This window comes from Amblyomma maculatum, chromosome 1 (assembly GCF_055883805.1).
Source record: "Amblyomma maculatum isolate TAMU_Amacu chromosome 1, ASM5588380v1, whole genome shotgun sequence".
In the NCBI taxonomy this organism is placed as follows: Eukaryota; Metazoa; Arthropoda; class Arachnida; order Ixodida; family Ixodidae; genus Amblyomma; species Amblyomma maculatum.
In genome coordinates, this window is record NC_139344.1 from 491,721,396 (window position 1) to 491,747,927 (window position 26,532).

The window sequence follows — 26,532 nt, forward strand, 5'->3', positions numbered from 1 at the left end:
CGAGTATAATATAGTCAATTGTTTCACTGGAGTTTCCACATACAGCACATGCGTCATCTCCATTGTTAAACTTCTTTTTGTAGCTGCGTGTTCTAAGGCACCCTGATCTAGCTTCAAAAAGTAGGGCACTGCCTCTTGAGTTATCAAAGAAATCTTCCTTCCTGATCTGCATTTTCCACTTTCTGTATAATTCCACACTCTGTTTCTTTTCCATCGAATTTATCCAATTTTTACCTTCTGTGTTTTTCACCTGTTGCTTAATGCTCTTTATTTCTCCGTCCTTGTTACTAGCATACTTACTAGTTAGTTTCCCAGTTCTTTTCCTCCATTGTGAGTCAACGCTTTTTAGGTACAGATATTTAAATACTTTAGCTGCCCATCTGTTACTGTCCAATTTCCTCAGGCGTTCCTCATATAATATTTTACTCTGAGCTTCCCGCACTTCGAAAGATGCTCAGCCCATATCTCCCTGCACCGCCTCATTTGTAGTTTTGCCGTGGGCACCTAGTGCTAATCGTCCAACGGATCTCTGATTTGTTTCTAATGTTGGCACCTTTACGATGAGCAGCGCCCCTGGCGGCCAAAGTTGGAAGGCATCGCCGGCGCGGCCACCTCCTCCCATTGGGAGACCCCTCCGCACGGCACACTAGCAAGTATATTCTAGGCTCTATACCAATAACAAATTTAAAAGAAAAAGGAAAATTTATATAAAAAAATGTTACTCTACTATCCAGCCCAGCCGTAGCCACGGGAACGGGCAAGTCATAGCGGATTTATTTCATTAGATGTTTTCACTGCAGTTGTGTCAAGGTCTACCATGGTTTCTTGCTGATAACATTTGTTCGTTGATGTAGTTTTCCGGGTCGGAGCAGGGTCGTCGAGGAGGCCAAGCTTTTGGTGTGTGGAGGGGGCAGGTGATGCCAGGCTTGTATTGCCTGGATGTTGTTTCTTGCGGAGATGGTTGGTGGTCGGCTTGGGTACCTGTAAGATCTTGATACAAATTAGATTAGAGGCCCCGCACCCCTTAATTTTGTTCCCAGGTGTTTTTCCCCTCCGCCACCCTCGTCACTCACCCCCGCCCCCCAACCCTCCCCTTCCTTCCTGATTTGTTGGTTTTTCTGAGTCTCGGGGTATTGCAGAAGACTTCTGTTGGAGGAATTAGGGCGAGGCGAGATGAGGGAAGGCCCGTTGCTTAGGCTTCCTGTTGAGTATGATGGAGATGTACGAAGGTGGGAAAGAGGGAGTTGGAGGGCAATTGGACGGAAGGAGGGAACGCGGAAGGAGAAAAAGAGAGAGAGAGAAAAAAAACCTGTAAACTAATAATAATAAAACTGTGTATATAAATATGAAAAAATATATATATCCCCTTCTTTTCTTCTGTTTGAAAGGGGAACCCAAGGATCCTTGGCCGACCATTTACCTGTGACCGACGTTCGGAAAATAGTCGGCAGCCTTAGGCCTCATTCTCACAGCCGGTGCTCCTCTCCGTCGCGGCGGCACCGGCGGGGGACACCGCACGACGGATGGAGCGGCGCGATGTTCAAACATAAAGGGCTGCCGGATGCCGTCAAACCTGTTCGGGGCGGGGCTTCGCCGCTCCCACGTGACTCTACGTCAGAGCGCTTTTTTTTTCTCCTGCAAGAAAAAAATATACGGAGGGCGGCTGCCCCCTCTGCAGCGGTGGAAGTCGTGTACTCCGCGTCTGTACAGGGGAAAAAAAAAAAGAAGCGTGCTGTCTCACGTGCTCTAGCAGCAGTTTGGAGCTAGAAAGCGTTTTCATCTCAGCTTTGGTAACGGTACAAACACCACGCGTACTGCGCCAAAACAAATGAGTACAATTATAGCAAGCATGTATTAAACCGCAAAACGTTATGCTCACTCCAATAAAATTATTCTTCGCAATCAGCACAATCACAGAAAACGTAATGAACTATTCTATCAATAAAATAATTGTTCGCGACAACATGGCAAGATGGTTTTGATACATGCATTAAAAAATCAAGTTAGAATGGCGCCGTCTGAAATAATATTTCACGCAGATCTGTCGGAAGTCGAGGTTAGCTGTGACGTCCTGCATATTTCAAAATAAATAAAATCGGCATTTTTTGTTAGCCTCTTGTGCTTCGGTGCTTCAGTAGCTGTACGAAACTCCATGCAACTCAAGACTGCTATCAATATAAGCATTGTTCACCAGCAATGAAACGTTCCTGTCGATACCACCATTCGTGATATTTAGGTAGCACTTAATATTTCGCTATCACCTGCAAGTGCAAGCAATGCGGCTTCAAAAGCGGTGGCTTCCTCTTAAAACGCAGTTTCGTCACAGCTTTTTTTTAAAGGGTTCTCTGTCTTGCGGGGATATTGCGACCTTTTCTTACATTTCTTTACCCCATTAATATGCTTTTTCTTTACTTGCTTTCTTAGACCTCCTCCCCTTGACGAAGGTTTCTGGCCGCGCCATTTACCAGCTGTTTGCATTTTTCTCTCTCTCCCTCTCTTTTCTTTGTTCAGTTTTCTCCTCTGCTCCTTTCCTCACCTCGCCTATTACCTCTTCCTTTCACTTCTTCACCTGTGCGGCAGTCGTTTTGACTTCTTCTTTACTGCCTCGAACCTTGCTTGCCACTCCGTACTTGTTTTTGGTTCTGGTTGTGTCTATATAATGGCTCTTAGCTCAACTTGTGAGCCACATGCTTTACATGATTTCAATTTGTCAAGAACCTGTTCTGCGTTTGAATCGACTTAGGTTGGCGAGAAAAACTACCAGATTAACTATTTGCAACGAGGTACCGTTTGCGTAGCTCCAAAATGAAAGGGAGTGAAATTCCAAATCTACTACTTGAAAATAGTGTTACCCCAGCATCTCAGATAAAAAAAAAAAATTACCCGTCTCTTATATTCCGCTTTTAGTGTCGCGACTTCTCGCAGCAGTTCAGAGTTGGAACGCCTTCTTATGTCAGCCTCAGTACAAACACCGCACGTACTACGGTACAAAAATGGGTACGGATATGTATCAAGCCAGTATCCAAGCTCAGCATAATTGCGCACATCTATAATATTATTCATGGCAGTCAGCGAAATCGAAGAAATCTATAGGAACATATATAATAACTCTGTCATCAATAAAGGAATGGGTCGCCAGAACTTGCAAAATTTCTTTAGATACACCCATTCATACATACAACTAAAATATCGTTAAGTTTTGCAGGACGTCATGTTTAGCTGCGACACCCAGTGCATTGAAAAAAGAAAAAAAAAAGAAAAAGGAAACGGCATCTGTTGTCTCTTGTCAACGCGCGCTTCGCGGTACACCAAGCAGGAGTGCAACCCCCGCTTTTCTCTCTCTCTGTGTTCGCGCACCGCCGTCTGCATGCGAGCCCGCGATGGCCGCGCGGCCGCTCCGCCAGCGCTCGCTCGGTCGCGACACGCAAGCCGTGACGTAGAGTCACGTGATAGAAGCGAGCGCGCTCACTGGTCCGTCTTTCGTGGGGCGGAGTCCGCCGCTCGCCGGACCGGCGGCGCCTTGGAGCAAAACCCCACGGCGCCGGCCACCCGATTTCGGGGAGTACTGGCACCATTAACTCCACTTCTCGGGCGAGCGCCGGCGCGACGGAGGCGACGGAGGAGAGAAAAACCGGCTGTGAGAATGAGGCCCTCATTCTCACAGCCTGAGGCCTCATTCTAAGCCTCATTCTGAGAATGAGGCTTAGGCCTCATTCTCACAGCCGGTTTTTCTCCTCCGTCGCCTCCGTCGCACCGGCGCGCGCCCGAGAAGGGGAGTTAATTTCGGGGAGTACTGTACCATTAACTCTCCGAAATCGGGTGGCCGGCGCCGTGGGGTTTAGTTCCAAGGCGCCACCGGTCCGGCAAGCGGCGGACTCCGCCCCACGAAAGACGGAACAGTGAGCGCGCTCGCTTCTCTCACGTGACACTACGTCACGGCTTGCGTGTCGCGACTATGGTGTCTAGAAGGGGGCAGTGTGACGGGCGGGAGCCGGCGAAGCGCACAGCGGAGCGATGAAAGCTATAGATGGCGCTACTTGCAGCAGGTGTGCAGCCGTCGCGGCGGTTGGAGGGGGCGGCACAGGACACCAGGCAGGCGCGTCGCGTGAATTTTGTGTCGCGTTTGAATTTTTATTCTGGTGCGATGCCAACATGACGAAATGTTTGCAGATCGGAGATGAAAAGATGCATTGTTTTCTCCATCAGTGCGCGCAAATGGAGTTTAGCGACGTAATTTAGGAAAAGCAAGCTTTAATAGAACCCATATCAGAATGTTAACTCTGTACGCGCTTAGTTTTCACTAAAAGCTTGATAGCACAAGTGAACATGGACAACGAACACGGACAATTCGGAACTCTGACTGGGTGGTGGTAGAAAACATTTATATAGGACAAATACAGGAGGTTATGCGTGAGCTGACCCAGAAGGGGCCAACCCTCACAAAGACTAGGTGGAGGTCCCTCGTTCGGGCGCCGCTCGGGCTCGCCCGACTAAGGCCCGTTGGGCCTTCAGGTCGGAGCAGCCGAGCAGGGTCGCCTCCCAGTCCTCCCGGGTTGGGGTGGGGGGGGATAGCCGGATTTGAGGGGCAGGCCCACACCATGTGGTAGATGTCCGAAGACACCACCCCACAGTGCGGGCAGCTGCCAGAGAAAGCAGGGTCGAAGTGTTTTAGAGCTGCCGGGCACAGCAGTGTGTTGGTATAGAGGCGGAGTAAGAGCCGCTCATCCGCCTTTGAAAGGCCTTTACATGGGCGGGGGTAAAGGCTGTGGCTAGATTGGTAGTAATTTACAATATCTTTGAATGTATAAGCCGGATTAGGATCAGCGTCCTGGTCGGAGGGGGAGGAGGAGGAAACTTCCCGGAGAGAGAGCGCGCGGGCGGCGGCGTCGGCAGCCTCGTTTCCAGCCAGCCCCTGATGAGCAGGAGCCCAAATAATATATCGGGTAGCGGGGTCCGCAATGTAGGAGCTATGTTGAAGTATTCGGTAGGCTAGATAAGGGGTCCAGCCCTGTTCGACATTCCGACATGCCCCTCGCGAGTCGGAAATTATATATTTCGAGTCAGAGTGGGAAGCAGCCAATGCTATGGCGACCTCCTCCGCGTGAGTTATGTTGCGGGCCCTGAAGCTAAGACCGTTGACTGTTTTCGCCACTCTGACTGGGAGCTTTGGAGTTCGGATGCAGCCGCGGAAAAAATAATGAGTGGCCACAGATAAAAAAAAAAAGGACGTACTAGCAAATTAGTTCTCAGCGCGCTACGACACACTAAGAAGCAGACAAACGTAAAACAGACAGGACGACGAACAGAGCGCTGTCTGTTCGTCGGGCTGCATGCGCCAGCAACATGCCGTTTATGGAATCACGTTACTTGGAAGTTGTAGCTCATAAATAATAGGTGCACTTATGGATGATCTGGCGCATCTCATATCATGCACTAAATATTTTCCATCACTGCTTTTGCTGGACAAATCCACAAGACCAAAGGAAACACTTCATTACAATTAAGGTAAAGAAATCATTTGCACAAAATGTCTACAATTAAGAGCATAAATGACGTTTATTTTATTAATACAATATACAAATGCAGACGTCAGAGCGACCGAACAACGAATGGCTCTGCTTTGAATTCACTTTGTTTATAACTTCGAATGTTTCTGGCGGTCATTTTGAAGAGCCGTGTCCTTTATTCAACGAGTAAAAAAAAAATGAACCCATAGTTAGCACCACAAACTGGAAACATTTTGCAGTAACCTCTTTATGACGAACATCGCGCATCCCACTTGGTGGAGTTTGTTAGACTGTTGAGAAACTGCGCGAAATTATGCACACTGAAAGCATAAAACGTTTTCTTTTTTTAACAAAAAATGTGAATTCGTCCCCTACTAACGCCGGCCAGCATAGTTCTAATGCTACAGCCAGGAACAAACGTTTGGGGGCGGCCGGATTTGTGGGAAAAATTTATTTTTTCGTTGCCTCGCAAGTTTGTCTTCTGATATTTTTTTTTCTCTGAATGGAGTGTGCATGTCCCCTCGTGACTCCACAAATTTCTTTCTTTATAATTGCCCGACCACACACACACACGCACACACACACACACACACACACACACACACACGCACAAAGAATTCCACGAGCCAGCATCCCTCAAACTTTTGTCCCTGGCTGTAAAATAAGCCTCACCTACCAAATTGTTGCGTGCACAGCGATCCTAATTGCATTCAGCTGCTGCTCGGGTGACTTTGAGGCCAGAATCACAATTATGGCAAGAAATTGTGCTGCTAAACTTCTGTGTCACACATATCCTGCCATGTAAAAGATAAGCTGGCTTCACCCACATTATTGTGGCCTGAACTGAGGCACAGCTGAATAAGAGAGCCAGCATCACATTAATGCTCCCAGTATATGTCCTGAAATATAAACATGTCCAGCGTATTAAAATATTATTTTCAGCTGTTGATCAGAAAAGGCATAGCGTAATATTTAAGTTTGGCTTGAATATTCTTCTGTTTCTGTGGATGGGCAAGGTTATAGAAACTAGGGCAGATGATAGTTACGAGCAATTTCGCAGGTCCTTGGTGAAGATTTGTCTCGGGTATTCTACACCGAAAAAGTTGTCCTGTATGCCATGCGTTCGCAAACGAGACACAATAAGTCGTCAGCTCCTTGTCAGCACGTTTGATATTTCGCAATCCCAGTTCGCGTTAAGCTACATATTTAGGTGGTCTGAAAAGGGGGTTTCGGCTTTGCGCGCTTTGTACCCGCTTCTGCGCCCAGGTACAAAACATGTTCGCGCTTTTGCGCCACGAGTGCGCACAGCGTTATCTACTGCATAACGCAGGATCAGCACAAAATCACCCACTTCGCATCTCAAAAGGATCACTGTGGTACATGTGCGACTACTAGCTTCGAATCGTTCGCGGTCCACGCGTCCCAGACCTCGCCCGCACCCGAACTGCTGCGCTCAATCGCGCGGCAGCGGCTGGTTCCCCATGCACACCAGAGCTCTGCAGCGCCCCTTGCGGCGCCGGGAAATTTCATCGCGGATCGCGCCTCCACAAGGCGCGGATACGTCGCCCGTCACACTGCCCCCTTTTAGCCACCATATCGCGACCAAGCGAGCGCCGGCGGAGCGGCCGCGCGGCCATCGCGGGCTCGCATGCAGACGGCTGTGCGCGAGCACAGAGAAAAAAAAAAGCGGGAGTTGCTCTCCTCTCTGGTGCCCCGCAAAGCGCGCGCTGACAAGAGACAGCAAATGCTGTTCCTTTTTTTTTTTTCATTTCTCAATGCACTGTGTGTCGCAGCTAAACATGACCTCCTGCAAAACCTTACGATGTTTCAGTTGTATATTTGAATGGGTTTATCAAAATAAATCTTGCAAGTTCTGGCGACCCATTCCTTTATTGATGACAGAGTTATTATATATGTTCCTATAGACTTCTTCGATTTCGCTGACTGCCACGAATAATATTATAAATATAATAGGAGTGCGCATTTATGCTGAGCTTGGATACCGCCTTGATATATATTCGTACCCATTTGTTGTTTCGTAGTACGCGCGGTGTTTGTACTGAGGCTGAGATAAGAAGGCGTTCCAACTCCGAACTGCTGCGAGAAGTCGCGACACTAAATGTGGAATATAAGAGACGGGGATTTTCTTTTTTTATCAGGGGTGCTGAAGTAACAGTACTATTCTCAAAAAGTAGATTTGTAATGTCACTCACTTCCATTCCGGAGCTACGCAAACGATACCTCGTTGCAAACAGTTAAGCGGGTAGTTTTTCTCGCAAACCTAAGCCGATCCAAACGCAGAACAGGTGCTTGGCAAACTTAAATCATATAAAGCATGTGGCTCATAATTTGAGCTAAAATCCATTATATAGACACAACCAGAAACAAAAACAAGTACGGCGTAGCAAACAAGGTTCGGGACAGTAAAGATTCGGACGGGCGGAAAATCTATTGGCTAGGCAGGCGAAGAAGTGAAAATGACTGCCGCACAGGTGAAGGAAAAGAAAAGAGGTAATAGGTGAGGTGAGGAAAGGAGCAGAGGAGAAAACGGAACAAAGAAAAGAGAGAAAAAAAAAGCAAACAGTGGGTGAATGGCGCGGCAAGAAAACATGAATGGGAGGAGGTCTTAGGAAAGAAATAAAGAAAAACCATACCAATAGGGAAAAAAATGCAAGAAAAGCCCGCAGCCTACCCGCCAGACAGAGAACCCCTTTTATGAAAGTTGTGACGAAACTGCTTATCAAGAGTAATATAACTAGAGAGTGCATTTACACTACGTTTTAGTACTCGCTGCTTATATTCGTACCCATTTGCTTCCGTGCTGTACGCGCGGCGCTTTGCAGTAAACTGTGGAGTTGCGTACAGGTACTGAAGCTAAGATGGCAATCCCTTCCAGCCCCAAAGCACAAGAGGCTAACAAAAAATACCGATTTTATTTAATTTTGCAATATGCAGGACGGCACAGCTAACCTCGACTTCCGACAGATCTGCGTGAAATATTATTTCAGTCGGTGCCATTCTACTTGACTTTTAATGCCTGTATCAAAACCATATTGCCATGCTGTCGTGAACAATTCTTTTATTGATAGAATAGTTCATTATGCTTTCTGTGATTGTGCTGACTGAGAAGAATAATTGCGCTGATTGTGAAGAATAATGTTATTGAAGTGATCATAATTTTCTGCGGTTTAATACATGGTTGCTATAATTATACTCATTTGCTTTGGCGCAGTACGCGTGGTGTTTGTACCGTTACCGCAGCTGAGATGAAAACGCGTTCTAGCTCCAAACTGCTGTTAGAGCACGTGAGACAGCACGCTTCTTTTTTTTTCGTACAGACGCGAAGCACACGACTTCCACCGCTGCAGGGAGGGCAGCCGCCCTCCGCATGTTTTTTTTTTCTTTTCGCAGGAGGAAAAAAAAACGCTCTGACGTAGAGTCGCGTGGGAGCGGCGAAGCCCCGCCCGAACAGGTTTGACGGCGTCCGGCGGCCCTTTATGTTTGAACATCGCGCCGTTCCATCCGTCGTGCGGTGTCCCCCGCCGGTGCCGCCGCGACGGAGAGGAGCACCGGCTGTGAGAATGAGGCCTTAGGTGCCGCCGCGACGGAGAGGAGCACCGGCTGTGAGAATGAGGCCTTAGGCCTCATTCTCACAGCCGGTGCTCCTCTCCGTCGCGGCGGCACCGGCGGGGGACACCGCACGACGGATGGAACGGCGCGATGTTCAAACATAAAGGGCCGCCGGACGCCGTCAAACCTGTTCGGGCGGGGCTTCGCCGCTCCACGTGACTCTACGTCAGAGCGCTTTTTTTTTTCTCCTGCAAGAAAAAAAAATACGGAGGGCGGCTGCCCTCTCTGCATAGGGGGAAGTCGTGTTGCGTTCATCGAGCGGGCGGGCTTGAAGCCTCGCTTGCTCTTCGCCAGGTAGTGCGTGCGTGACCTGAACGCTCCGTGTGTGCTACCTTGGACGTATGCTGCCGGGCGCCCCACCCCGGCAGCTGGTGCATTGCGTCGCGCGCGCGATCTGTCTGCGACAGGACGCTACGTGCGCGCGACTATGTGTATATATTTTCTAAACAATTGCAGGGGCCGCTCGCGCTCTGGCATTCGTGGACAGTGCTCGGACACTTGCGCGCGAGCGATGCGAACTCGTTGACTGTCTTTACTCTGTAAATAATGTACAAAGCTCCCCTGTCCTTTCTTCCTATCGCTCCCCTCTCTACTTCCCCTTGCTATCCTCTCCCTATCCCCTTTTCCTTCCCGCCGGCCGCAGCTCAAGTGCTTCAGTTTTTTTAGATAGCAGTTGCCGCGGCCGGCAACACTCTTTTTCTTCTTTTTGATTATTTAAAAAAAATAATAAATCAACCACTACCACCACCAAGTCGTGTACTCCGCGTCCGTACGGGAAAAAAAAAAAGAAGCGTGCTGTCTCACGTGCTCTAGCAGCAGTTTGGAGCTAGAAAGCGTTTTCATCTCAGCTTTGGTTACGGTACAAACACCACGCGTACTGCGCCAAAACGAATGAGTATAATTATAGCAAGCATGTATTAAACCGCAAAAAGTTATGCTCACTCCATTAAAATTATTCTTCGCAATCAGCACAATCACAGAAAACGTAATGAACTATTCTATCAATAAAAGAATTGTTCGCGACAACATGGCAAGATGGTTTTGATACAAGCATTAAAAAATCAAGTTAGAATGGCGCCGACTGAAATAATATTACACGCAAATCTGTCGGAAGTCGAGGTTAGCTGTGACGTCCTGCACATTGCAAAATTAAATACAATCGGCATTTTTTGTTAGCCTTTCGTGCTTTGGTGCTTCAGTAGCTGTACGAAACTCCACGCAATTCAAGACTGCTATCAATATAAGCATTGTTCACCAGCAATGAAACGTTCTTGTCGATACCACCATTTGTGATATTTAGGTAGCACTAAATATTTCGCTATCACCTGCAAGTGCATACAATGCGGCTTCAAAAGCGGTGGCTTCCTCTTGAAGCGCAATTTCGTCACAGCTATTTTTTTTTTAAAGGGTTCTCTGTCTTGCGGGGAGATTGCGGCGGCCTTTTCTTACATTTCTTTTCCCCATTCATATGCTTTTTCTTTACTTAGTTTCTTAGACCTCCTCCCCTTGAGTAAGTTTTCTTGCCGCGCCATTTACCCGCTGTTTGCATTTTTTCTCTCTCTCTCTCTTTTCTTTGTTCAGTTTTCTCCTCTGCTCCTTTCCTCACCTCGCCCATACCTCTTCCTTTCCCTTCTTCACCTGTGCGGCAGTCGTTCTGACTTCTTCGCCTGCCTAGCCAGCAGGTTTTCCGTCCATCCAAATCTTTACTGCCTCGAACCTTGTTTGCCACTCCGTACTTGTTTTTGGTTCTGGTTGTGTCTATATAATGGCTCTTAGCTCAAGTTGTGAGCCACATGCTTTACATGATTTCAATTTGTCAAGAACCTGTTCTGCGTTTGGATCGACTTAGGTTGGCGAGAAAAACTACCAGATTAACTATTTGCAACGAGGTACCGTTTGCGTAGCTCGAAATTGAAAGGGAGTGAAATTCCAAATCTACTACTTGAAAATAGTGTTACCTCAGCATCTCAGATAAAAAAAAAATTACCCGTCTCTTATATTCCGCTTTTAGTGTCGCGACTTCTCGCAGCAGTTCAGAGTTGGAACGCCTTCTTATGTCAGCCTCAGTACAAACACCGCACGTACTACGAAACAACAAACGGGTACGAATATATATCAAGGCAGTATCCAAGCTCAGCATAAATGCGCACTCCTATAATATTTATAATATTATTCATGGCAGTCAGCGAAATCGAAGAAATCTATAGGTACATATAAATAACTCTGTCATCAATAAAGGAATGGGTCGTAAGAACTTGCAAGATTTCATTTGATAAGCCCATTCAAATATACAACTGAAACATCGTAAAGTTTTGCAGGAGGTCATGTTTAGCTGCGACACCCGGTGCATTGAGAAATGAAAAAAAAAAAAAAGGAACAGCATTTGTTGTCTCTTGTCAGAGCGCGCTTCGCGGGGCACCGGACGGGAGGGCAACCCCCGCTTTTTTTTTTTCTCTGTGCTCGCGCACTGCCGTCTGCTCGCGCGGCCGCTCCGCCAGCGCTCGCTTGGTCGCGACACGCAAGCCGTGACGTAGAGTCACGTGAGAGAAGCGAGCGCGCTCACTGGTCCGTCTTTCGTGGGGCGGAGTCCGCCGCTCGCCGGACCGGCGGCGCCTTGGAGCAAAACCCCACGGCGCCGGCCACCCGATTTCGGGGAGTACTGGCACCATTCACTCCTCTTCTCGGGCGAGCGCCGGCGCGACGGAGGCGACGGAGGAGAGAAAAACCGGCTGTGAGAATGGGGCCTTAGTCGGCTAGTAAACCACGGCAAGCGGTCGGCCCGGAGGTAGCCGCCAGCCATTTCGGCAAGTATTTCGCAGCGGGCTTTGGCCCGACTTTCCGGATAGACTAAATGCCGCGCACGGCGTCAGGTTAACGGCAAGAGTCCGGCAATGCGTCGGCCCCACTGTTGAGGCGGTACATTGAATAAAAAAGTTATGAAGAGCACGACTGCTACTTTTTTTTTTTTAAATTTGCCTGTTACTTGGCTTTGGTTTTTCGCGATGTTATGTAATTTGCGCTTACCATGGAACAAAATGATACATACTATTTAGTGTAAACGTTTTGTTAAATTAATTAATGCTATTGTTTGTTTAACTTGTCGCTCACATTTTTAGTGAACCCTATAGCGGTTGGTAAAATTATTTACTGAGTTCGGATAAACAGCAAGCCACAAGGTGACCGCGATTTCATGTGTAGATCATGTCGTTATACTGTTTGCTTGTTACGAAGCGCAGCAGTAGGTGATGTAACATCAGTTATATTTTGGCGCACAAGCTCCCGGACACCCCATTTAGCCCGTATCACTCACTGAAATTCGTCCGCTATATGGCAGCTGGGCACTTGAGTAGACGCAACTTCGCATTGGGAGGAGAAGGCTATTGTGTAAAATAAAGAGCGGACAGAAGAGAAAAAGCACACGGGGGCAGACATTATATGTAGGGCACTGGCAAGCCTTGGCCGCGGCGAACGCTCCGACAGGCAAGCAAAGAGACAAATTCTATAAACACGACTTCGCAGCTGGAGAAGAAATGCGTACACGGAGGGAGACCCGGACGAAACAAACCGACCACGCGCTCGGACGTTTCGAAGGAAGGGCGGAAAAGAGGGTTGAAATGGTGGGAAGGGCGGGCAACTGTGTCACCCCCGCAGCTCGAAAGTTGAGCGTTCCTGACTGGGCGAGTGAAGAGATGTGTATCACCCCGACTTTGAAGAGAGCATGCAGTTTTGTGGTATTTGTATACTATTTTTGAAGGAGCTCTTTTCGAACAAAGTTGTCTTACGATCAAATACATGAAGAAAAAAAAACGAAGGAAAATGATTATTGTCCAGGTTATTAATCGCATACCTTTTTTCTCAAAACAGTCTGGTAAAGCTAAGAGCCGCGAGAAAACGGGCCAGCGTCCTTGTCATTTGGTTTTGTTTCTTTGCGTGTGGCCGATTCATCCTCTTTTACGACCTGCCGGGGTGGGACGGGCGGCTCTTTTCATTTTTTTTCGGAAGTCGGAGGGGCGCATTTTCGCAGCGAGCGGTCCGATTCTGCAATGGACCGGAAACTACACCCCTCTCCTCCCCCGCTTCTTGTCAACAGTTCTTGGAAGACTCGGCAGCTTGTGCTCGTGGGCAGACATGGGCATCCTCACGAGGGTGAACCCTCATGAGGGCGTCCTCACCCTCACCTCGTGAGGATCTGACTCGGTGAGGTGAGGGCGAGGGAGGATCGGCGCTGAAAAATTAGTGAGGACGAGGGTGAGGGAGGGCAGAGGCGGTGAGGGGAGGGTGAGGGAGGGAAAGATAAAGAGTTTGAGGGGCGAGGGCAAATGCTCCACGAAAGGTGTAGTTTCTGCAGTAAGAAAAAACACGCGGCAACCCGAAAGGCATGGGTGACAACACGCTTTCTCCTCCACTGGACATGTGTTGTATAGAAAACAGATGTAATGGAACGGGACACAGGCGCTGCAGCTATAGAAGAAGCAGGAACGAAAGCCACAAAATCGCCCCGGCGCTCGTGGTAAAGAAAAGTCTAAAAACGACCCTAGGAAGCTGCAGGAAGTCACCGAGAACGATGTCGCTCTTTCCAGCCTCACAGAACACGACAGGACTGGCAAAATACACAGGACCCCCGTTTCTAACTGCTAACGTTTCTTTGCCATTTAGGAAAAAACGACCAGAAAAAAAAAGCGCGTCTAAAGTAGAGGGGACACGTAGAGAAAGTTGAACACAAAAGACCGAGGTGGGGTGATCTTATCTGCTGGGACCCTGCCACATGTTTGTTTTTTTCTCGTCCAGATAGCTTGCATGAGTAGCCGACGCATGCAAAATGTGTCTTGACAGTGTTACTTGACTGTTTGGTTAGCAAGGTTTTACATAAAACTTTCATAAGTTGTGTAAATTACAATTTGCAACAAAACCAGCGGAAATAAACAAACAGCATTGAATTTGTGCTGATAATAGCTGCAATAAAATAAACCGCAGTTCAATATCCGTTGCAATCTTTGTTATGTGTTTGTAGAAACAAGAAGTATTTTCTTATTTATGTTATCATTTTTCTCTGTTGTGAATTAGCAAAATTGTCAAATCGGGCATTAATATGTGCGGCTCGTAATTACAGCGCATTATTTTTTCTGCAATTTCCATAGCATTAAGTTTTACTTTTTCTATTTTCCTAAGACAGTTTACTTGAGATGGGTGTTAACATAGCATCGATTTGAAAGTAATAACTACAGCGTGTGAGCATTGAGCACAATTTCGCGAAAGAGTTGTTTCATTTCCAGTATCCAAAGTCTATAGAGTGTTCTCATTTCGTGTTAACCTGTTGAAGTCCTGCACCGGAGTAAGGTTCTTTAATATTCTTTGATTTTAGCATCTGTTCTGTATTCACAATAAGTTTAATGCATGGGAATGCCCGACGATCTTAAGGCCGAATGCTGTCATAGACTCACGCATGAGGGAGGTATTACAATACTGTACCGGGTTTAATTCTTTGCCGAATGTGCTTTCGGGTTGGGTGCGCAAGGGTGCTTGCAGTTCTTAGATACATGTGTTGCTGTTCGCAAAATCAAAGCATGCTGGAGGTATCAGCCTCGCTATAAAAAAAAAAAAGGTATTTTAAGCCACCAGTTAGCTCATTCAAAGGTTCCTAAGAAGAGCATTGCTAAAAACTACCTGCATGCCGCTCTTGACAAATCCTGCCTACATTAAATGACACATATAGCGTGAATGTCTGGCTGCAAACACTGTCCAGTGCAGGATTTGCCTCTGAGGTTGTCACCTTTGTTTTAGAGGACCTTGCCAGGGATGCTAGGGATGCAGAGCAGCACCGCTGCGCTGAAGAAGCGCAAGGTACAAGATGCGTTGTCATTCTATATAACTATCAAATTTTCCACCGCGTAAAAAATGTGGCTCAGAAAGGTGACGTATTGGTAGTCATTACTGTACCCGAAAAACTGACTAGCTTGTGCAATATGGTGCAAGGAAAGCACAAGCAGCTAAGGATGCAGTATCAAACACTTAGACAGGTTCGTGCCGAGGGATAGCGCCGTCATTTACCATATACCGATCTCCCGTGTCAGAAGCTACACGGAACGAATTGGATGTTGCAGAAACGTCGCACTTCAGAGCTCCACGCAGGAGTAGACGCACTGGCGGGGTGGTGGGGAACTGGCCGTCTATGTCGTCAGTGTCATGGTTCTGTTCCAAAAACGTGCACGTCGATTCTGCGAAACGACAATAATGAAGAAGTTTGCGTTCGAAACAAGCAGAAAAGTATGCGAAGCATACTACATTAAGATGGAATTCACCACTTGTGTTAGCAATTGAAGCCTCCGTCGCATTATCCGATAACTTAATCGCACGTACGGCAACGGGCCAGTGTTCTTATTTTGCCATTACTTAATTTGCCAAGATCAGCTTCACTCTAGGGGCGGACCACGTTTATGTCGGCTTTCAACAACTTCTTATTCGAAGCATGGTTTACTGTGCTTTGTACGTCACGATATAAAGCGAAAAAGTGATGTAGGCTCAATGCTGCAGAATAAGGCTACCGCTAAACTGGAATTTTTAACTGACGTAAAGCAGGGTTTTAGATTCGAGAAAAGCTACAAAATATCAATTCACATTTGGTAATAGAGGTCCGCACTGAGTGCTTTTCACCTATGAGATGGGAGGGTGACGTCGAAGTCCAGCCCTCCAGGACGCTTAGACTTCGAGTAAGACCCATTGCCTCAACGCCAAAGCTTTGGACTTTATGAGAACGTTTTAATAAGTGTCCCCACATTTTCTTAACATAAAGATGACCAGCTTGGATACATGCCGCTAAGGCTAAAGTCGCACGAGAGAGCACCTGTCTCGCATACTGTTAAAACGTCTACCAGGTCTGAAGAAGAGGAAGACTTCAGGGAAGAAGGCTTCGAGGGTTTGCGTGATACCTGCTCTCGAACGCTCAACACCACCTCCCAGCTTAAGCGCCTGTTACGACCGTGCATCCGCATTTGCGCGCTCTATTGTTCGCCTGTGGGCATGGAAAAGTATTGTGAATATGTGGTGATGGTCCAATGGCTCTAAGTGAGCCTGTTTCCAGGAATCCTGTTTTGTAAGCCTGTTTTGCTTTGTGGACAACCTGCAAATGCCAAATTGACCCTGTCAAGAGAACGTCTGGAAAAACACAAAGAAACGTCCCCCTGCTGGAAATGCAGGAAGTGCTTTCTTTCTTTTGTTCACCCTTCCAGTCGATAAGCCCTATCGTCCAGTGAGGAATGCCTACTTTCCAAAGGAGACGACAGAGTGACATGTCCGCTGACGTGCAGGACAAGAAAGGAGCATGACGCATACAGCCATTAAGTGATTTCCCAGGAATGCAGGAAAGATTTGCAATTGTCGAAAACGGACAATGCTGGGAGCGGATGCGGCGCCACGTGCACTCGGGTTTCTGAGAAGTAAAACCACTTGTCAGAACCAGCCTGTGGTTTCTTTGCTGAAGAATAGAAATGTACCTCCTCTCCTCGCCGTTCCCAAGCTTTTCCCGCCAACAAGTGATCACGCCCAACGAATGAATGCCGGACCAGTCAGTGCTTCAGACTATCAGTGCAGTGATGTGTTCGATTGGATGCCGATACCTGAGGGGCGTGCCCTGGATTTGGTTGGTCAGCATCTTCAGAGAGGGGCTGGACATAGGGGGTTTTAAGGACGCTGCAGAGCACGAAATGTCGCTCTGAGCCCTGGGTAAAAGGCTCATCCAGTCGCTTCTCGCTATGAACTCTTAACGCTTGCCATTTTGCTGATGTACCCTTCTTTTTCGTGTAAATAATCTTGTAAATAAGTTTCTCAAAGTGCCATTAAACCTGCTTGTACATATTTCACCAACTTCGAAGATTCAATCCTACTTCAACCCCGAGTCTCTGCACGCTACCAAGTGAAGGCCGGGTCGACGTAGCCCCAGCGTCACGACAACTGGTGACCAGCGTTGGGATCTGAATCTACAAGCCACAACATCTGATGACTGGAGGTGGGATCTGGATCTACAAGCTACAACATCTGGTGATTCGAGGTGGATCAGAATCTACAAGCCACATCTTGTGATCGGAGGTGGCATCTCAAGCAACAAGCAGGCGCAACAATCGGCCAACAAGAGAGCAGCTCGGAACATCGATCGCATGTGTGGGTGAGTGCTTGGCTTTTCTTCTGATGTGGACCAGGTTCTAGAACAGGGTTAGATTTTAGAACTGGTAAAAAGTGTTGAAACGCCTTTAGGTTTGGTAGTTTGCACTGTTGTTTTGGAAGTAGCCGACACTCGGAGCGATCATGGACCTACAAAAGCTGCAGAAACCGGAACTGTTGCAATTGTGTGAGGAATTGGGAATTGATACAAGAGGTTTGGCACGAAAACCTTTGATTATAAAGGCAATCACAGATTTGGGAGCCGATGATGAGGAGCTCAGTGAAGCATGGAACCTCATCGCCCAAAAAAAGGAGGAGCAGCTCAGACAGCAGAAAGAGCGGGAAAAAGAGGAAAAGAGGCGTGAGCGTGAACTTGAGAGGGAAAAAGAGGAAAGGGAGCACGAACGTGAGAAGCTTGAAAGAGAAGCAAAAAAGCTGGACCAAGAAATTGAGCTCCGGAAATTAGAACTAGAGTTGAGCAAGAGGTCGGGCGATTGTCCCCAGCTAGCGGTACCTCATCTCAACAAGGAGGCAGATTTCAAGATGTCAAAGTACATGCAGCCATATGTGATAACAGGGGATATCGGTCTGTATCTGGCTAACTTTGAGCGAACCTGCGAAAAACTGTCCTTCCAGCGAGACACTTGGTCTCAGAGATTATTGACGGTTCTGCCCAGCGAGGCAGCGGAGGTTGTCGCGCGGCTAAGCAAGGAGGACGCGGACAACTACGAGAAGGTCAAAGCTTGCCTTCTGAGAAAGTATAGGCTTAGCGCCGAGGCGTTCAGACAACGTTTTCGGAACGCTACTAAGTCCAGGGACGAGAGTTACCCTGAATTCCTGTACAATTTAAGAGTTAATTTGGGCGAGTGGCTAAAGAGCACTGATTCCTACAGTGATAGGGACGCTGTAGTCGAGCGAATTCTTTTGGAGCAGTTTTATAACTGCCTCCCAGAAAAAGAAAGAAATTGGTTACAGGACCGAGGCGAAATTAAGTCGGCAACTGAAGCTGCCGAACTTATTGAGGAGTATGCTTCGCGCCGACAATTCAGCAACCCAGCAGTGGATAGGCCCCGCAATCCCAAGTTCAGTGTGAAAAACCGTCAGGAAAGGCACTTTGCTAGAGTTGGAAACGAAGAAATGAAGGTTTCTTCAGGCAAATTCCCTAGAAAGGACGGCAGTGAGAAAAGTGGGGAAGTGACCAACGTGCAGAACACAAAGAATAAGCTTGAGGCTAGGAAGCCGCTCACATGCTTTAGGTGTAATGAGCAGGGTCACATTGCCGTCAACTGCCGGAAAGAAAAGATTGCTTTCTCGTATGTCAGGGACTGCGATGAAAATATGCAGCTTTTAGAACCCTACCTGCATGACCTAGTAGTCAACGGGAAGCCTTGCAAGGTACTGCGCGATTCGGCCGCAACGATGGATGTTGTCCATCCGGCGTATGTATCGCCTTCCGACTATACAGGACAGTGTGCATGGATCCGACAGGTAGTTGAGGAACAGAGTGTGTGCTTGCCGATCGCGAACGTGGTCATCGAGGGCCCTTTCGGCGAATTAACAACCGAGGCTGCCGTTTCAGGAAAGCTTCCTAAGTGCTATCCGTATTTGTTCTCCAACAAATCGGACATGCTGCTGCGAAAGAGGGGCATCCTTTTCGGAGACAGAGTTGTGCAAGCCTTAACACGTTCAAAGGCGCGAGAACTAGCTACACTGCTCATTCCAGAAAAATCCACAGCGGAGGAAACGGCAGTTAAAACAGTGGTAAATGCGGAGGATAGCAGGTCAGAAAACTTTGAGAGCGAGGCATCTCAGATATGTCAACTTGAAAGTGAGCTTGATGAGACGCGGAATGAGGACGTTCTTGAGAGTAACCTCTTGCCGCCAGTGTCTAGTAATCTCACGAGACTTTTAAGTGGAACCCGAGAGGACTTAGCTATAGAGCAAGCCAATGATCCCAAGATACAGGAGATAAGGGAGCGCCACCGCGCCACTAAGACAGCAAACAATATTTCTTTCGAGATGAGAAAGGGAGTGCTGTATCGCTTATTCAAGGATAAGCGCGGAGTAGAGCGGGACCAATTAGTCGTTCCCCAAAGGTACCGCGGAGACTTACTGCGACTTTCCCATGGCAGCTCGTGGTCATGTCACCTTGGAATAAAGAAAACAAAGCAGAGGCTGTTGCAAGAATACTATTGGCCTGGATGTTTTAAGGACACGGAAAATTTTGTACGGTCATGCGACACGTGCCAGCGGGTTGGAAAGGCGCAAGATAAGTGGAAAGCTCCGATGGTGTTAGTACCAATCATTACCGAGCCGTTTCACCGGTTAGTAATAGATGTAGTTGGGCCACTTCCTGTGACAGAGTCAGGGTACCGTTATATCCTCACTATGTTATGCCCAGCCACAAAGTTTCCAGAGGCTGTTCCGCTGCGCGAGGTGACGTCCGAGAGTGTAGTGGATTCGCTGCTGTCAGTGTTTGCACGAGTTGGATTCCCTTCCGAGGTCCAAAGTGATCAGGGTAGCGTTTTCACGAGTGTCCTCACCACCTCATTTCTCGAGCGATGCGGCATTAAGGTAGTGCATAGCTCGATCCATCATCCGCAGAGCAACAGCGTAGAAAGATGGCACTCTGTTCTCAAACGAGTCCTGAGGGGACTGTGCTATGAAAACAAGCGCGAATGGGATACCTGCCTGCCTGCAGCGCTTTTCGCTTTGCGGTCAGTGCCGCACGAATCCACTGGATTTAGCCCAGCCGAGTTGGTGTACGGAAGGTCACTGCGCTCACCTTTGCGAATGGTGCGCGAAGCCTGGGAGGGGCGCGGAGAAGACCCAACAGTAGTAGAATTCATTCTGAACCTCTTGAATCGCTTACATAACACTAAGGAACTCGTTGAGGCCAGCATGAAGTCAGCCCAGGCTCGATCTAAGGTGTACTATGATAAGACAGCCCGTCAAAGGACGTTTTGTATCGGGGACCAGGTGATGTTGCTGAGAAGTTCAAGGCAGAATAAGCTCGAAGTACAGTGGGAAGGACCGGCTGAAGTCGTTGCAAAGCTTTCTAACACTAACTACGCAGTGAAAATTCCCGGTAGGCGTAAAGAAGTGCGCATTTATCATTGCAATCTTATGAAGCCTTATGTGCAGAGGGAAGCCGTGGTAAATCTAACTTTAAACCTTCCCGAGGAGATGGGGGACAACTTGATTTGCCTCAGCGGAAAAGGAAGCAACGCTCAGGAGCTTCTCAAAAAGACGGAGCAGAGAGGAGAACTAAAGAAATCCCAGCTGTCCGATCTGGGCGAAATAATAAGAGTTTGAGGCCTGCTTCGTGGACAGGCCAGGCAGGACTGATTTGACTGAGCACGATATTGAGCTGACTTCAGACGTGCCAGTGCGATCAAGGTGCTACCGATTCTCTCCAAGGCAAAGAGAAATTCTGGATAGGGAAGTAACTCGCATGCTGGAATTGGGAGTAATAAAACCCTCGGAAAGCGATTATGCTTCGCCTATGATCTTAGTAGAAGCTCCAGGTAAAGACCCTAGGCCTGTGGTAGACTACCGAAAGCTAAATTCTCTCACCAGGGATCAAGTGTATCCTATTCCGAATATTGAGGAAAGAGTAGAACAGGTCAGTAGAGCGGCATATGTGACTACGCTGGACCTTACTCGAGGATACTGGCAAGTACCGCTCACTGAACGCGCCAGCAGATACGCGGCTTTCGTCACTCCGACGGGCAGCTACCAGCCAACAATGATGAATTTCGGGCTCAAAAATGCTCCATTTTGTTTTTCCCGACTCATGGATAGGGTTTTAAAGGGGTGTGAAACATTCGCGGTGCCTTATTTAGACGACATTGCGGTTTTTTCCGACTCATGGGCGGACCATATGGTACATCTAAGAGCTGTACTGAGCCTTTTGCGTCAAGCTGGACTAACCGTAAAGGCCGAGAAATGTTGCCTGGCAAGGGCGACCGTGGACTACTTGGGTCACAATGTAGGTCAGGGTTTCAGGAAACCCAGCGAGATTAAGATTTCTGCGGTAGCAGACTATCCGCGGCCGAGCACGAAGACGGAAATTCGAGCATTCCTAGGTCTGACTGGGTACTACAATCACTACATCCCTAACTATTCAGCTTTGGCTAGCCCTCTGACCGACGCTCTCCGCAAGACAGAACCGACAAATGTAGTCTGGGACGAACAAAAGGAAGCCTCCTTCGTAAACCTGAAGGCTGTGCTGATTAGCCGTCCGGTATTGCGAGCTCCAGACTATGACCGGGAATTCACGGTCCAGTGTGATGCCAGTGATCGAGGGCTAGGTGCTGTTCTCTGCCAGAGAGATGACGACGGTAATGAGCACCCCGTGCTCTACCTGAGCAGAAAACTGAGTTCTAGAGAGAGGGCTTATTGCGCGTCAGAGAAAGAGTGCGCTTGCATTGTATGGGCCATTCAAAAATTGCAGGGCTATCTTGGAGGGGCCAAATTCACCGTAGAGACGGACCATTGTCCCCTGGCTTGGCTGCAAACTGCGACATCAAAGAACAGTCGCCTTCTTAGGTGGAGCCTGATTTTACAGCAGTACAATTTTGAAATAAGATACAAAAAGGGGAAGTTAAATGGGAATGCGGACGCGCTTAGCCGCTGTTTCTAAGCGGTCCGAGGTGTTCCTCACCATGTATCCAAATTGATAATCAGGTTTTATTTTTTTTTCTCGTGCGCTTGTATATGTGTGACTATGTAAAGCAGCACGTTTGGTTTTCTAGGAATACGTGGGTCCTGAACGTCTTGAGAGTGGGCTTTTCTCGAACAACAATGGCAGTTTTCTTTTGACCTGGTCTCTTCAGACGGGAGCCGAGTGCTTGCTTCGACATGTGGTTGAGTTTCAGACAGCTCGAGCAATTTGGCCTACGACAATCAAGACAACGCGACAAGCAACAGCGAGCTTCAAGCGTTCACGTGCAGGCCATTAAGTCGTCTCTTCATGCAGCAGCTGCGGCTGCTGCCCTCCGAGTCTCTTCTGGCGGGGGAGGAGGCTGTTACGACCGTGCATCCGCATTTGCGCGCTCTATTGTTCGCCTGTGGGCATGGAAAAGTATTGTGAATATGTGGTGATGGTCCAATGGCTCTAAGTGAGCCTGTTTCCAGGAATCCTGTTTTGTAAGCCTGTTTTGCTTTGTGGACAACCTGCAAATGCCAAATTGACCCTGTCAAGAGAACGTCTGGAAAAACACAAAGAAACGTCCCCCTGCGGGAAATGCAGGAAGTGCTTTCTTTCTTTTGTTCACCCTTCCAGTCGATAAGCCCTATCGTCCAGTGAGGAATGCCTACTTTCCAAAGGAGACGACAGAGTGACATGTCCGCTGACATGCAGGACAAGAAAGGAGCATGACGCATACAGCCATTAAGTGATTTCCCAGGAATGCAGGAAAGATTTGCAATTGTCGAAAACGGACAATGCTGGGAGCGGATGCGGCGCCACGTGCACTCGGGTTTCTGAGAAGTAAAACCACTTGTCAGAACCAGCCTGTGGTTTCTTTGCTGAAGAATAGAAATGTACCTCCTCTCCTCGCCGTTCCCAAGCTTTTCCCGCCAACAAGTGATCACGCCCAACGAATGAATGCCGGACCAGTCAGTGCTTCAGACCATCAGTGCAGTGATGTGTTCGATTGGATGCCGATACCTGAGGGGCGTGCCCTGGATTTGGTTGGTCAGCATCTTCAGAGAGGGGCTGGACATAGGGGGTTTTAAGGACGCTGCAGAGCACGAAATGTCGCTCTGAGCCCTGGGTAAAAGGCTCATCCAGTCGCTTCTCGCTATGAACTCTTAACGCTTGCCATTTTGCTGATGTACCCTTCTTTTTCGTGTAAATAATCTTGTAAATAAGTTTCTCAAAGTGCCATTAAACCTGCTTGTACATATTTCACCAACTTCGAAGATTCAATCCTACTTCAACCCCGAGTCTCTGCACGCTACCAAGTGAAGGCCGGGTCGACGTAGCCCCAGCGTCACGACACGCCCCACATTCACTCTAGGACTGACTCAATATTAATAAACCAGACAGCTGAGATAAAGGTAAGCCCGATTCCGCGTAGTAATGGTATGTCCTAGGATCTGAAGCTGGCAACTTGAAACTATGACAGCCCTGATTTTTGTGCACCTGATTGTGCTTAGTCATTTCTGTGGAAGGAAAGAGGCCTCCTCTCTTCCGCGGATTTTCCATGTTGTTGTGCAAGCTGTTGGTCGCTTCTCGTGTGAAGCAGTGGAATGATCAGCGAGATGCCTGCTAATTTTTCTGTCTCGTGCCAAACACACGCATACACCATATGTGTGTTGCAAACTAAAAACGAAGCAACGAACGCCACTACTCGTACTAGGCCGCGGGAAGATGTTCCACAAGGCTGTAAGCCGGAACGTTGTTAACCGGGGTGCACCTCAGCTTGCACACCCGAGAGCTTTGGTTAGCGGCGCTTCGTTTGAAGACCACTTGAGAGGGCGACAGATAACGCACAAAACAGTGTGCGCCTAGCTTTGCACCCTGTGGCAATGCGCCGACGACAGGCGCTTGACGCCCCCCCCCCCCCCCCCCTCCTCCTCCCATAGCGAGGGCAGCTGTCATTAGGAAAGCTGTTAAAAAAAGAAAAAGAAAAAATATCCGAGCAGTGGGCAGACCACGCACGCTGGTCCACGGCTGGGCTCAAAAGGCGGCTGTGGCTGGTCTTATCAGATCTCCCTGAGGCACCGGTTGGAGACATGGATGGACGTGGCAGCATTGCTCTCGGAAGGATAAACACGCGTCGACCACCATGCATTCCTTTCCTGCTCTCTGTCCAAAGAAAGGGTCTTCCTTTAGCTCAGTTCCCCCCTCCCCCCAAAAAGAGAAAAGAAACAGCGAACGGCAGGAATGGCTGGGGAAGCCCTTCAGTTTGTGTTGCTGTGTCCTTTCGATCGGACCACTCAAGTTGTTGACGCTTGTTGAAACAACACTTTTTTGCGCTGTTGCAAATTCTATATGCTCAAGGACGTCCGTGTACTATGTGCGCGAATAAGTTTCCATTGTGGCAGTGACCTCGGATATTATTCGGAAATGCGCGGTCCAAGTGAAAGGTGTGTAGGACGTCACGCAGGTTCCGGGTGAGTTTCATTTTTTTGCCACTCTTGCCTTCACAGTGCAGACAATCCGTTTTCCGGCTTTTGCATATGTGGGTTTGTCCGGAATGAAGCAGATCAGCTATGGAGATGTGAACTTAGGCGCATTAATGCAGAGTGCTGATTTCGGCTAGTTGGCGCATATGTGTTGCTCTTCTGTTCCCGTTCTGTAAGCACTGCTTTTTTAATAAGTGACCCTAGATTTAAGCACACTATTCAGGAAGCATAATCAAACCTTATACATAAAATCCTGGCCTGTTCACTTTGCACATCGTACTGCTCTAGTTAGGCGCTGTCTCGTCCTATTCTCGTATAACTTTAACAGAAATTGAAAAAAAATAAAAAAGAAACGATTTCACGCAACACTGAGGCGGCGTTCGTGAAAACCAGAAGCGCAACAGAGTTACGTGTTTCACTTTGCGTTTTTGGCTTGTTCTTGGAGAAAGGCGGGATGCGATCGGGGCACATCGTTGGTGGCATTTACGGCACCGTGTCCTAACAAACGCATTTTTACGTGGCGTTTCCCAAATGACACTACATGTACATGTCGGAAATTGTCGCGCACGGCCCCGGGCTCGCATGCTATGTCCCCCCATTCCAACCCCCTCTGCGAAGCGATCGAGGGTCATGATCCCCTGACTCCCTCGAAATTTACGCTTCTGTGTGACAGCGTTTTTCTGTTACTTGAATTAGATTACATTGTTCTGTTGTCTAATATGCCGTATACGCCTCATGCCTTCCGTCTGCGGCTGGTTAGAAGTTAGAACCTCCTCCTTCCTCACGCGCTGTGTAAACGTATTTCATCACTCTATCTCCTTCAAATACATGGCATGTAAACCGGTGGGCAGGTTTGCCTGGTAACTATGACAGTGGTTATTTTCCTTTCTCCTCGAAGTTTCGACTTTGATTGGTATGCTTAGGGCACTGGCAGAATTGTTCTTTGCACTTTTCACAGTCTCTGGTTTCAATGTGCAGTGCATATCTTATTCTCAGCAACTGTCGGAACAAGTACCAGATGGCTCTTGCCAGTGATACGCTACAGCATGAATGCAGCCTTGTCATTAATTTAAGTCCACTGTTAGCTTCGAGGAATTCGGATTGCTAAATGATCAACGCGGCTTGACACTGCCGAAAACAGACGCCGAAAAGAATAGTTTGCGCCTACTTTGACTCGCTGTAACGTTGTCATAGATCGAAAGTAATGAAAAATATCTAAAATATTCAAACTGCTGGGCATGAGGTTGAGGGTGAGGGAGGGCAAATGAGATGAGAGTGAGGGTGAGTGAGGACCACCAATATTTTTTAAGTGAGGATGAGGGCGAAGGAGGGCGAATAATATTTTTTAAGTGAGGGGGAGGGTGAGGGAGGGCTGCCGATTGGAAATTGAGGGCGAGGGAGGAAAGGCCAAAATTAGGGCATTTGCCCACCTCTGCTCGTGGGTGCGTGCTTTCAAGTTCGTTGCAGAAGTGTAGAGCGCGACCAATTGAGACGATCTCGAGCGCGCGAGGACGCTGTACGTGCGAACGAAATGTTGGAAATGTAAGCGCGTTTTCCAAAGTTGCGCTTTATTAGTTAAAATTACAAGACAGTCAACTTTGTTACCTTCAATAACTAGGCGCTGGACAGCCAGACCTCTTTTTCATTCACATTTATATATTGTCAGGACAAGTGATTATAGTAGTTTTCAAGCGCTGTATCTTTTCAGTAACTCCGCCGCGGTGTGCACGAAACAAGAGTGTCGAAACCCAGGTCGCTATTCTCATGCAGTATTGCAAATGCGTTATCTCCCCCGCCTACGAGTCCCCGCGCTTTTAGAATCCCTTTGTCCTCCCACTGCTGACAACCCCGCACCCTTCCTCACCCCTTGGAACATTGGAGAGGGTTGGGAGAGGATGGGTTGGGGAGAAGGGGAGTGGCAAGGAGGGGGAGAGTAAGGATGGGGTGCTACTCTTTTTTGCATTTTGTTAGCGTTGGTTTGTTTTCGACCGTGCGGCCTTAGAGCGCTCGCGGAAGAGAGCCGGGAGCGCCCGTTCGTGCGGCTGCATGATGGCCTGGTGTCCATGTCACACTCAAGAAATCGGCAGCTACTTTTCAAAAAGAG